This window comes from Belonocnema kinseyi, chromosome 4 (assembly GCF_010883055.1).
Source record: "Belonocnema kinseyi isolate 2016_QV_RU_SX_M_011 chromosome 4, B_treatae_v1, whole genome shotgun sequence".
Lineage (NCBI taxonomy): Eukaryota > Metazoa > Arthropoda > Insecta > Hymenoptera > Cynipidae > Belonocnema > Belonocnema kinseyi.
The window spans coordinates 144715190-144728277 of record NC_046660.1 but is presented as its reverse complement, the minus strand read 5'-3'; the positions used below and the strand labels follow the sequence as shown (position 1 = coordinate 144728277).

Here is a 13088-nt window from a genome sequence, read left to right as displayed (position 1 = left end):
AAACTGAATAAGTCATATCATGAACTAGACATATAATTAAGTATGCATACAAATTTATGATAGAAAAGTAACAATTCGAAGTTATAAGTCATTTATCTGCAAAACACGCCATACTTTGCGCTAGTGCAAGATCATGTATATGGTCAGACACATTATAATCGAAAGTGTCGAACCAAAATCACTAAATATTAATAAGTTAGTATCTGTATCCTGACAGGTCAAGAGTAGACATGCGCGATCGCCGATCGTCGCAGCCAACGGTAGCTGTTAGTCATCGTACGCCATAGCAAGGCTCGCGATCATCGAATGTCATGTAACCGATCTAGAGAAGAGACAACCGACCACTGGAAGTATCATTAGACGGAAAAAATAATCTTAAAGTGAATACTAAATGCAATTCTATGAACGTATATCCTTTAACAATTTTTGTCCAGAACGTGCCTTTCCAATTTTTACCCGGAATGTGCATATGGCATACTTTTACAATAATAAAGCCCGGTCGTATCCTTTCCACGTGCTATAGTTTATGCGCGATTTTCGAATAACAATCGTGCTCACACGCGACGTTGCCAAACGTACCGAGGCTACTTCCTTAATTTCCTGAAGTCGGTACAAAGCCTACAATCTTCGTCAGCCTTCCTAATCATTACCACTGGGTTACATTATTCGCTCTTAGTAGTACTTACAATAACCTCAGCTTCAACATTTGGGGCGCATTCTCTTCATGATTTTTCAATCTTGGGAGAAAGACTCTGGTAACCTTTCTGACGGAAGCATATCTCTGAATATCTATATGGTATTCCACCATGTATGTAGCAAGAACCTTGGTTGGCATGGGAGGAAATTTTCTTTTGAAAAAATCTTCTAAATACTTAGCCCACAAAGGCTTCAATTCCTCATGCAAGCACAGACTTGTACGGTTTCATTCGAAAGAGAAATATCACCTCCTTCTACACGATTAGCCGATACTTCCGACTAAGAACGTCTGGATCGAATAGTCCGTGTAGTGACTTGACATCGTTACTAACCGTAATAAACAGATGCCGCTCATCAAATACCGTAATATACGTTAGAGTCACTCACCCCTATTCGTTTTCTGAACTGGATCTTGAACAACCACTACAATTCGTAGAAATTTCGCGTTGTTCGCCACAACTGTGGCAGAAAACCTTTGTAGGTTTGAAGCAAGCATGATAAAAGTTCCCTCCCTCTTTGCAGTTTCAAGAACAGCCGTGTTCCCCTTTTGAAACTGCCACCAGCACTAGTACACACTGAGGGGACTGGCGTTAGAAGATTCGCACCTATCATTTTTGGGCTCGCCAAAGCAGATGACAAATTCGCTGGTTCAACAGCATGGGTATCCAATGCAGGATATCTGGAATTAGTTGGCATCATTTGTGTCTAAGGTAAGCCGGGATAAAAGCCATAATTAAAATATGTCGGGTAAGCACCGAAAGTAGGATTTGTACCAAACGATTGTGATGCACTAGGGATTTGAACATCGGGAGGACCTACTACGACACATGCTTTACTTAAAGTGCTGGTGGAATAACTATTATTCGGGGCATTTAGTTGCTCGGCCGTCGCCTTTTCTATCGTTATTTTTATCAAGAATTCTGCCGCGTCGCTTCTTGTTATTATTTTGATTATTTCCGCTTGTCTCGTTATTCGCTTTATCCGCGGATGTCGGCTCATTCTTGATAGCGGCCACCCCTTTCAAGCTTCCGGTATTGTTACGGTAGGCGAATTCGGGGAAAACGCTATCTTGGGTCGGTGGAGGGGGTAAACACGCTTTGCTTATCATCTCTTATTATTTCGACAGCATCTTATAATTCTTGCAAAGAAGGATAATTTGTTTTAGAAAGGGCATATAAATATTTAGGATGTAAATTATTTATTGCCATTTGCAATTGTTCCGTTCTTGAAATCGGAGGATCATAATGTTGAAAAATCAGGCAAGTATTTATCAAATAATCTTCTATAGGTTTATTTTAACCCTCTGTTCTTTTACCCTCCACGTTCCTAACTCGCATTTGGACATATATTCCACTGTACCTACGTCTGAGAGCGATGGTGAATTGTTGCTACGTTTCCCATTGTTCCGGTGGAATCTGTCCCACGTTGTGCAGGTTGTTTTAAAGAAAACGGGAGCGTTCCAAAAAAAATCCTCATCCGATAAGGACTTGCCCTTTCGGCATCCTTCAATCGGAGTTAAATATTCTTCCGCCCTACTATCGCGATTTTCGTTATAACTAATATTCCACTTTCCTAATATAGAATAAAGATCCTCCCTACTTCGTTGACCCACGTCTGTCAACAATCCGAGAACGAATGAATCCAAAAATGGATTATAATTCGGTTAAGTAGCCGTGACATAACTGGCATTCGAATAAATCTCCTCCTCTCGACGTCTCGTGAAATTTTGAAAACTCATTGAAGGCAAGTCATTCCTAAGGCTACTCTTTGAAGAGCGATCAGCTGTGAATGGAGTCATTCTAATGCCATTCAACTGAATTACGTCCAGAAAGGCTGAAGGAATCATAATAGAAGGGATGGGGGGGGGGGGCTAGGGATAACCGATGAGATGAAAAATGTCTGAACATACGGCGTTTTTGTAGAGACGTTGAGACTAGTTGGTAGGTGTGCCGTGGTTACAAAACTCGGTACACGTTGTCTATCTCGGCGGACAAAACCGGCTCCCTACACTCTACTCATGGCTGGCACATGTGGCGGCAGTGCTGGTGGAACCTGAATAGGTGTCACCTCATCTTCGCGTCATCTCGATCGGTGGAGAGTTTGAGATACTTGCTCAATTTATTATTGAATCAGTGGTTTCTGCCCAGAGCCTATATACTTTAATGGTAGAATTTCTTATTTTCAAAACTTTCTAGTCTGAAATCCCTATACTATTTCCGAAATCCCGAAAATCCTAGAATATTTTTTTAAAATTTTCTGAAAAATCAAAATTCAAAATAATTCCGAGGCTCCGGGCAGAATCTTGATGATATACATGAAACACCAAAAAGACCTTAAAACAGGTTCAATCCACCAAAAAGTCCCTAAAAGGTTCAATCCATTAAAATTACAACCATCAATTCTCCATGGTGCATAACACATGGCAAACAATAAGTAAAAATACATAGTATTTTCGTAAAATCCGAAAATATAGAGATTTAATTGCACAGCAAAATCAAAAAAGCCTTTCTAAACTTGACATGTCGTTAATCATGGTTGGGTCGTTTCGGTTCGAAATTCTCAAAATAATGTGAAAATTTTTAATTTCTAATAAGAATTTTGTGTAAATCTGTAGGGCGTTTGTGGCCCCACGTTGAGCGCTAGTTTTTGTAACCCTTTTTCCTGCTCTATGAGACGTAGAACGAGGAACAACGCCCAAAAGTGGCTTACAGTAAAGAAAAGACGATTTTATAATTACCTGAGTTGGCGCCAGACGCCTCTTCGGCGTCACTAAAAAAACGGTTTCGCCCAAAGTTCAGAAATCTAAACTATTTTTTATATTATGTACCTAGCTCTGTATAGAGGGATTAGTGGGAGCGAGAAAAACGCTGCGAGTCCATAAATTAGTAATAAAAGTGAACGAAAATCTTCGTTTATTTAAATTTGTAAAAGTAGTCCGTTGGACTAGTTACAGTTAATGTGTGTCTACAAACTTTAAAGGTGGGTTTAAACCCGCACCATGGTTAACATGTTAAATTTCCCAGCTCGTAAATTCGTCCAATCCTTTGTCAAAACGTTTGATTAGGTTTTTACACTCTCAATCGCGACACAAACAAACCTATAATGTACGTATACATCGCAACTAGTTAAGCATTGCACGTGGCAACACTCCACTCAGCACCATCGCACGAAATTCACTGGTTTTCGGCCCACATTAGGCTGCATACGTGGATTTGACAAGCGCCTTCATCTCCAAGGCAAACAGTGTGGCCAAATTGTTAGTACTTCCTTGCGTGAATACAAATATTATTCCTCGGACAGTTATGTCTCTTATACTATTAAACTCAATATCTCTAGTTTATAACTTAAATGATAAGAGCAGCTTAGACACTACTATTAAAAGTGTATAAATTTAACTCGTTTTCCGTATGCGACCAATGTAGAAGGTGCTATTTTCAGTAAATAATATCTACCTTCACAGAATAAACATTGTGTTTAAAATTGTAAGGTCGTTCCATACCAGTCTGCTGTATTCATTGAGAAAATTTAAGAAAATTCCTAAGAAAAGTGAATCTGGCGTGAACTACCTTAATCTGTGCTAAACCATAATTACCAATAGCCCGAAACTTCTAGACCCATATACCTTTTAATATGCGCGACAAACATTTCGCAAAGAATTTGGGCTCTCATGACGCATTCAAAAACGACCACACTCGAAACACAACCAACCTTAAGAAAACATTTTAAAAAATCAGAGTAAAGAGGGACAAAGCGCCGACACGAAACTGCGCCTCTCTTGCGTCTTCTGCAATCGTCTGCTCCATCCCGCCCCCGTCACAATCTCGGTCCAGTAGGTGCTGTCCTCATCTCGATTTTTGGTATATATGATGTGACAGGTATCAGGTATAGCATGCCCTGGTACTTAACCTAAAAAGTAGTAACATGTTAAATGATAAGTGCATCAAAATTATAACATAAGTAACTCTGTCTCCGTTCGCTTCCCTAAAATAAAATAAAGGAACTAAATTTGCTCTCACAACACACCTGAAATTAAATAAATCTTGTTTCGTAACTATTGTCTAATTTGAGCTCGCACAACTTTGTCTATTTTTTAATATTTCCCATTTAAAATTACTTCATTTGAACTTTTTTTCAGAATCTCAAGGCAGTTTAATATCAGAAATTGAAATAAAAGATAGACTATAGAATACCCGGGATATAAATGGATGGGTACAAAAAGAAAATACATAACTCAAAATACGTGTATGGCGCACTCTATACTTAGTATATAGAAATTTATATATACTTATTGTAGAGTGCATCACATATGTATTTTCTGTCTGTCACCGTGACTTCGTAGTTTTCTTGATAATAGGCAAAAATAATAGGCATAATAGGCAAAAATGACATTTTGTAATTTTATTGAGTCGGCCGACTTTTCCCGTTTATCTGCTACTAAGATAGTAATCTAGTGGAAGCGTTTAAGTATTTCGTCACAAACCTAGGGGGAGGGGGGGTACTGTAGTGCAGCTCCTATATTAAAGTTACATATACTTACTATAGGAAACGCGTTACGTAGGAAATTTACGGATTATTATAAAACCGCGTACGACTTTCTATGCCGCGTTCCTGATTGTTCTAGCTTAATCATTTCATAACTCAAAAACTAAAACATGAATACATTTTTTTCAACTATATTACAACCCTATTATACGTTTAAATTGTTAAAGATTATTTGTCAAATGATCGTAGTAATACCGAAGGCTTCATCCCTTAACAACAAATAAATATATGATTTACGCATCCGTGTAACTTTTCTTATTTGTAAGAGGATATCTGTATATTTAATAGGCATATATAGTATATACCGAAAAATACCACTAATAAACAAACATTTCTCGGGAAATAGTTTTATCCGTAATAGCCCCGGGAGTTCGAAGATAGCCCTGTCGAGGGTAGAACGATCGATTATTTGAGGGTTACGTGAATAAGTTTTAAATTTAATTAATTGAAGATAATATGTTGAAAATTGTTTACGCCACTAAAATAAAAATGCCTATCGTTTGAACGTGTTGAGCTTTACATAAGTTAATCGTTTTGTATGTTAATTAAAGACGTTACAGTTTTTTAATTTTTCGTAGTATTCATTAGTAATAATTCTTTGATTTCATTTTTTTCCCAGATGAAACATGGCCGAATTGCAATTGACAGCCACTCAGCAAGTGAAAAGCACAAGGGAAAGATGAAAAAAAGAGAATACTTATGGAACTTGGTTCATTAATGTTTCTAGAAATCATGCAGATTAAAGCAAGGGACCTTCACTCAATATGGAGAATTAACTTGCAAACGCTGGTGATCCACAAAAAGTGTCTACTAGACCAACTCCAGAACACAAAAAATGCATAGTCTTGTTACGCGATATGTTGCTGCCTATTTGATAAGAGGCGAAGTCTCCTAAGCGGAAATTATATTGTGTCTATAGGCAGCATGCAAACACGTCATTCAGTTGTATTTGTACTGCAAATGTAATATACATACTTCTGAAAATGTTTCCAAATAGTCAAATTGCGCGATAGTGCGATAATATGCGTTCTAGCTTCTTATTTTCATGATGATGTCCTGGATGAAAATAGGAAAACGTGAATCTTTCGTTTTTGCTTTTTCATGAAAACCTGAACAAATTGTCTCAGATTGCGCAAATGGATATTTATTTACGTTTCTGAAGCATCGTCTCCGACAAAGTTTCTCCGCGGTACTTCAACTCATTATTTCTATAAAAATGTACTGTTCCATATGTTTTTAAAGACATACCTTCTCGAAAGAGCGATTGCTGAATGAGGTGTAAAAATACATCAAAACTAAAAAATGCTCAGAAGGCATCAGAAGGGATTAAAAAGAAGTTAATTCTTGCAAATATGACTTTCTTGTCAAAGATCTAAATGATAAGTTAATGTCAGCAAAACAGTAGTTTTTTTATCATTTAGCGAATATTTATGAGCGATATTGCGATATTATAATCAAAGAATAAATATCTACCATAGGTCAGTACCAATTTCCTCACAATTGTTAACTGTCTGCCTTCTTAGATCAGATTCTACTTAGATCAGATACAGGATGCAGGCGACTTGAAAGCTTTCTGAATAACCGAGAAACTGATCTTAAATACAAATGAGACAAATAAAAATTCGAGTGAAAAGAAAACTGACTGCCCAAGTTCAAAAACTGAAAAAAGCAACAACTTTTAGTCAAAAAACAAAAATAGCTAAAATCTCTTGAAGAAGAAATAAACTTACTCCAGATAAGCAGGCTGCCACGTAGATCGGTCTAATGGAGAAATCAAGATATATTAAAAATTATTTTTTCAAGGAATTTACTATAGCCATTTAAACAAATATTATTGTCCTGGGATACAATTAAAAATGTCCTGTGGGCAGGTTTCGAACACTTCCAGGGCCGACCTCGAATCCCAAGCAGCCATGATTTGTTGTAATAGTAATATGTAGAATATGCTAGTTAACATAAAAAGCTTTATAATATTTATGTTTTTGATATTTGATTACTAACTTAATGCGTAATATATGATACATGTTCGATTTATTTAACAAGAAACTATAAAAAAAGTTTAAATTGTTTAATAAAAATTTACAAATAAGCATTTTTGTATTAACATTCCTGACCTCCTGAAAGTAAGGTTGTTTTATTACCTGAAACAAATATGAATAACCGGTAGGCCCTTTTCTAATTGGACTTAACTAAAAGGCGGAACTTTGCACTTTAAAATTATTATATTGACAAAAATTTTTCCCTCAGAAATGAATCCAAATTTGTATTAAACCACCAAAAATGTACGAGAAGTACCTACTCTTCTTGCAGGTACAGTTCACCACTATATTTGTAGTCCTGTGATATGAATTGTTGAACCTAAAACTACTTTTGTTACTACATGTTCAACTTTACCAAAATTCGCAGTAAGATGAACACACCTTAACACTGGCTACCACGGCGTAATTTTTCGCTGGAGGACTCACTACGGATACGACAGAAAACATCAAAATTATTTAACCCTTTTTCATTTGAATTTATAATATTTTTTAATCATGGTTCAGAAAAGATAATTACTATTTCGTATTGGATACTGGAAGAACTTTCGGTCACTTTGGCTTCACGTTGAACTGGTTTATACAATAAAAATTGCAGTCACTGATTGCGAGTCGAGTAAAGTTGCGGCTATTTTTGGGATATGCGTGGACAGACGCTAGATAAATTTAGATATGGATATTGAGATTTGAAAAAATGGAATGCTTGTAAATCAATGAAGAAATAGAAAACTGTTGATTATTATGTATTCTGAACAAAGTCGCTAACTAGCGTTAGGTGCAGCTAGCTGTAGAAGCGGATGAGATAGGAATGCACGAGTGAAATAATGTGACAAGTATGGGGTATAGGAAAAAGAAGTTTCAAGAACGACTGGAAGATGAGAGTCCAGATGTTAGACGTATAAGTGTGGCCAGTTTTGAGCTATGGGTTGCAAATTTGGGGATGAAAAGAGCTTTAAAAAATAAAAAGTCAGCATGAGATATTTTTGAGATGAAAGTCGTACGGTTGAGCTGGAGCTGCCAATTTTAAATGCGAAAGGAAAAATGGGATGAGAGAAAATGGTGGCCAGGTAACTGAAAAGCCTATGCTTTGGATGTTATGGATAAAATAGGAAGAGTAATGCGGTACTTTTGAAATGGGAGGAAGTGAGATACGAAATGAGGTTTGAAAGTGAGGGGGGTCCAGAGTACTTCAGGAAGATTGAAAAGGAGGATAAATAGATTAGGAGATTAAAAAGAACAAATTGATAAATCGGTATTTCTTTTCACGAGGGAATTGATCAAATATTAGTATAAACTAAAAATAAGTGTCAAAACAGATTGACTAAGAGAAAAGAAGGAGTAGTTGAATACAATACCATCAAATCATTACAATGAATAAAGGAAGTTCCACGAAGTTTGGTAAGAAATTCTCATAAAAACATACTAGACTAGATACTTTAGACTAATACAACGTAGTTTGAAAAATAACTTGTAGCTGTGGCAAAACTAAACTCTCTCTCCATGTACGATTAAAAGAACAAAAAAAAATACATCATCCATTGCGAAAAAAATCATAATTGCTAAAGATTTAATGCAGTGCCGTAATGGCATTATGAAATGGAATGAGATTGAAATCGTACATATCTAACCTAATTATTATGAACGTACCTTTGCTGAAATCGTTTTTCTTTTTTAAAAGAGGAGATAATTAAATTCTTACCATCTACTTTAAAATATATGTATTCGATTTCCTTACCTCAAAATTTCATGCTTGAACACAGAATCAAAATTTCGATTATTATATGTGACGCAGAATGAAGAAACCAGCCTTAGGTTCGAAAATGAGTTTGCGAGAAAAATCGGATCAAAGTAAAAGGAAGACGAACAGTTGAGCGGTCCGTATGTTTGTCAAGGCTCAAGAAATATAAATACAAACAACGAAAAAAAGAAAAAATTGTCTAATCTTGCGCTCATCGAGTGGTGATCAACCGAGCCAAACGCATTAGAGCGATAGGATCTTGAGCGATGGGAAGTTCGGCTCTTTTTTCTTCGGAGCCACATGTCTCGTATACACCACCACGAATCTCTATTGAGCTGTAAAAGTGATACGGAAGTTTTCCGTGCTGAGTCAGAATGTGTAGTGGTGGGAACGAGATATCTAGCTCCGGAGTAAAATGGGCCAAATTTCCTCTCGCTGGAGACCCAGCATTAGAGCTTCGAGATATTAGAGAGAGGCAACGTATTAGAGTGTTGATGCGAGAGTCGAGCGCAATGCGAAAAAATCACCTCCCAAGTTTTGAGCTTCAGAAAATTTAATTTTGATCGTGAAGCAATGGAATTTTTTTATTCAATAGAGGAAATGTTCATTACATGGAAAATCAAGAAAAACCGGAAATCCGATTTTTCGGTTCTAAGGCTTGTTTCTTCGTGCCACGTCATATTTTTCTTATTTCCTATTTTGTATTCCAAGAGCACCCAATAACATCTTTTTCACCCAAATTTTGTCCTAGCAGTATTAAAATGTAGCTCCACGCTTCATAAATTCATCATCAAAATTATAACATCAATTATTGTTAGAATATTAACAGGGCGCCAGATTCTTGGACCAGTTTTCTTAACAATAAAAAAAACTTAGAAAAAACAACAAATAAAACTTGTAGAGGTGGTGGTTAGCAGGATTGGGGTTTCTTATTTTTAAAATAAACACTAATTGGCTCTATTATGTAATATTCAACATTCATTAAAATCAAAATGATTAGTTTTTGAAGCAACAATATTCAGAATAATCTTCCTATAATAATTTTACATACTCAGTTTCTTAAACACAATTCACATATTTCTAAGTAATCTAATATTTAATACGTTTGGAATTCCAAGACTACCTTAAACCGAGATTGGGATACAGAAAGTCAAAATTGGGACATAATTATGGTTCGGCCAATATTCACGACTTCTGGGACATGGTTGACATAAAATTTATATAGAAATGCAGGCCTGGGATTCGGTACCATAGACAGTTTTAGGACATGATCAATATTAAATGTGTATAAAAATACCAAATTGGTGTTTCGCAAACATAATCAAAATAATTTATTTTGGTTTATGCAGTAAAACAGGCTCACGAGGGTCAAAATTTGACTTTCTGCCAAATATCTTCAATATTCTTGAAGTAGGGTAACATAATAATGGAGATCGAGAAAATTAAAACTTAAATTCGGCAGAATGTGGAATTAATCAGAAAAACCTGAATGGCCGAAAATCGGCAAACAATATTCTTGAACCAGAGTAAGGCAACAGTGGGGATCGGCAACATACATAATGCATTGTTTTCGTATACGCACAATTTACATTTTTTCAATTCAACATATTTTCATTACAAAATTTTATAAACCAATTCAAGAAAAAACTCCATGACTACGTGTTCCATTAAAAGGACTCAAAAGCCTCAGTTTATGTCTTGGAATACACAGATCAAAAGAGCTCTTTTTCTCGGTGAAATCTGCAACAAAAGAGGCAAATTGGCTGAACTCAAACATCCTGACGATAAAGTTTTTGGCATTTATTTTGGAAACAGTGCATCGGGAGAAAATAATTTTCTACAGATGAATACTTCTTACAATTTACAATAAGAATGCCGGTATGAATTTTTGCTTTATGTGTCATACTTTCTGATTAGGATAGTTAGTTTCAAAAGGTTAGTTTAGATTTATCAGCTTACAGTGATAGATCTTGAGTGTCGCGATTTTCGAGCCATCATTTCCTATGTCTAGAAAGGTCCCCGCACTAAATCTATGGAAAATGGCTCTTTGTACAAAATTTTGAATCAAATTTTTGTTTGTATTTTCGAACCCGCCGAGCAAAAATTCGAAAGATAAAAGTAAAAAAAAACATATTCTAGACAAACACTTGTCAAAGTTTCCCTTTTTACATGTATTTTAATAGAAAAATGCTTATTTCAACTGCCACGGTATGAAGCCACTTTCAAATAAGTAGAGAAAGCATTCATAGCAAGAATATGTCTTTGAATTAATTTTCATGGATATTTTTAAATTCCTTAAACAGTGTTTACCTACTAGGATTTATCTCTGAATTTACTTCCATGGTGTAGATGACAAGGATTTTAGGTTAGTTTAAATATCCGCTAATTTAGGGATATATCATAGTAAGTAATCGTATCTTGTAACTTCCAAGGCATATTCTCGCTATGATTGCTTTATCTAATTATTTGAAAGTGATTTCAAAACATCACAATTCAATGAAAAATCTCTAAGTGATTTTAGATAGTAAGAAGTGATTATATCTATACTTGAACGTTTAAGATATGAAAAAACCCCCAAAACATGTTACGTACCCCAAAGATCATTAATCTTTCTGGTTTGTGGGTGCACCTTTTGTTTTCAAATGTCGAAAGGTGAAACTCGTAGCCAAATTTATCAAAGAGGTTTTGAGAGAAAACAATATTTCACTAAAATAACCATTTTTCTATTAAAACACATGTAAAAATTTAAATTTTGACGAAATTCCTTTGGTTTAAACTAAGAACAATGTGCAATAATCTCCCATTTGTTTGCTAAATTTATTTTAAATCAAATTGTTAGTCGTAGAAAACTTTGCTGAAAAATCGTTTCTCTCGAGTTCCATCGAGGTAAGAAGAAACATTCAAACTGACCTATGGGGTAAAATTTACCAAGTGGCCCCGCCTAAAATTTTGTTGTCGCCTATCTTATTGAAATCCCGCCAGATAGTAGTGCCAGTGAACCTCTTTAAATTCTGTAAAAGGGCGCACCTAGTATAACTTGTTTTCAAGATACAAGGGCCCGAGTTTCCGACTATTCACTTCGACGGCTAACTTTCAATTGTACATAACTCCTAGAGTTACTCCATTTTACCTTTTATGAGGGTTTTTTAAAAAAACATTTTTGAGTTTCTCCAAATGCGGAATTTTCGATCTTTTTTTAAGTAAGCTACAAAAAAATCTTGATCTTTTCTCTTGAAAAACGTCCCAAAACAAAAATGGGATGGATAGTATTGGTTGAGTTGTAGAAGGTCGTAAGAGCGAGAGTTGCACGCGCCTAATAGCCGCAGCACTATCAGGTGTGCTGTAGTGTCTCAGTAGATCTAATAGTTGATCGAAATTATTTTTCTGTAAAATTTTTCATCTTTAAAGAAAACCATACCGCTACTGATAAAAGCTTTAAAACTCAGTTAAATTCTTCAAAGACTGTACCGGACACCCAAGAATAAAATTCTTTTGTACCCTCTCCGAAATCGACTCTGATTTTGGAGAAGTATTCGTAATCTCCACAGCTTCACATTTTTCGGAAGAGAAAGATCGCGAACAGAAGAGTAAATGGAACGTTACATTCAATAAATAAAAATCATTTTGATGTGCCACTGTAAGAGGTAAGGTGATTCACACCAAAACATCCCAAAATGTGAGAAGCAAAGGCAATGAATAAAAGGCAATGAGGCTCAATCAAAAAGCACCCCGAAAAGTAAAAAGCAAGGAGACTCACATCAAAAGCCACTCCAAAATGTGAAAGGCAAGGAGACTCACATCAAAAGCCACCCCAAAATGTAAAAGGCAAGGTGACTCACGTCAAAAAGCACTCCTTAATACCAAAAATTGCCTCAAAATCTAAGAGGCAAACAGTTTATTATTTTGCTATTAAATACTGATATTTCTAAATAATATCTTTTTGACATTTTCTTTTAGAAGATACGAGGGTAGTGCAATAAGTCCTTAGAATGAAGTATAAAAACAATTTTTTTTGGGTAAATTTCTTTTTATTTTTCAACATAATCTCCTTGGAGCTCTATACACTTGGTCAATCG

At 35.6% G+C, this 13088-nt stretch overlaps 1 protein-coding gene and 2 long non-coding RNA genes across 3 annotated transcripts in view; 2 read left to right on the top strand and 1 right to left on the bottom strand.

Moving 5' to 3' along the window:
• The window catches only part of LOC117171538, a 139483-nt gene that overhangs the window by 35287 nt on the left and 91108 nt on the right, over positions 1-13088 (bottom strand). The gene's annotated exons all lie outside the window — the stretch shown is intronic.
• LOC117171537 (BET1 homolog) overlaps positions 1-13088 on the top strand; it is a 158388-nt gene that overhangs the window by 104851 nt on the left and 40449 nt on the right. The window lies entirely within an intron of this gene.
• Positions 1296-7324, top strand: LOC117171539. Its single transcript, XR_004466896.1, has 2 exons — positions 1296-1406; positions 5858-7324. It is a non-coding gene; the product is annotated as an uncharacterized LOC117171539 (long non-coding RNA).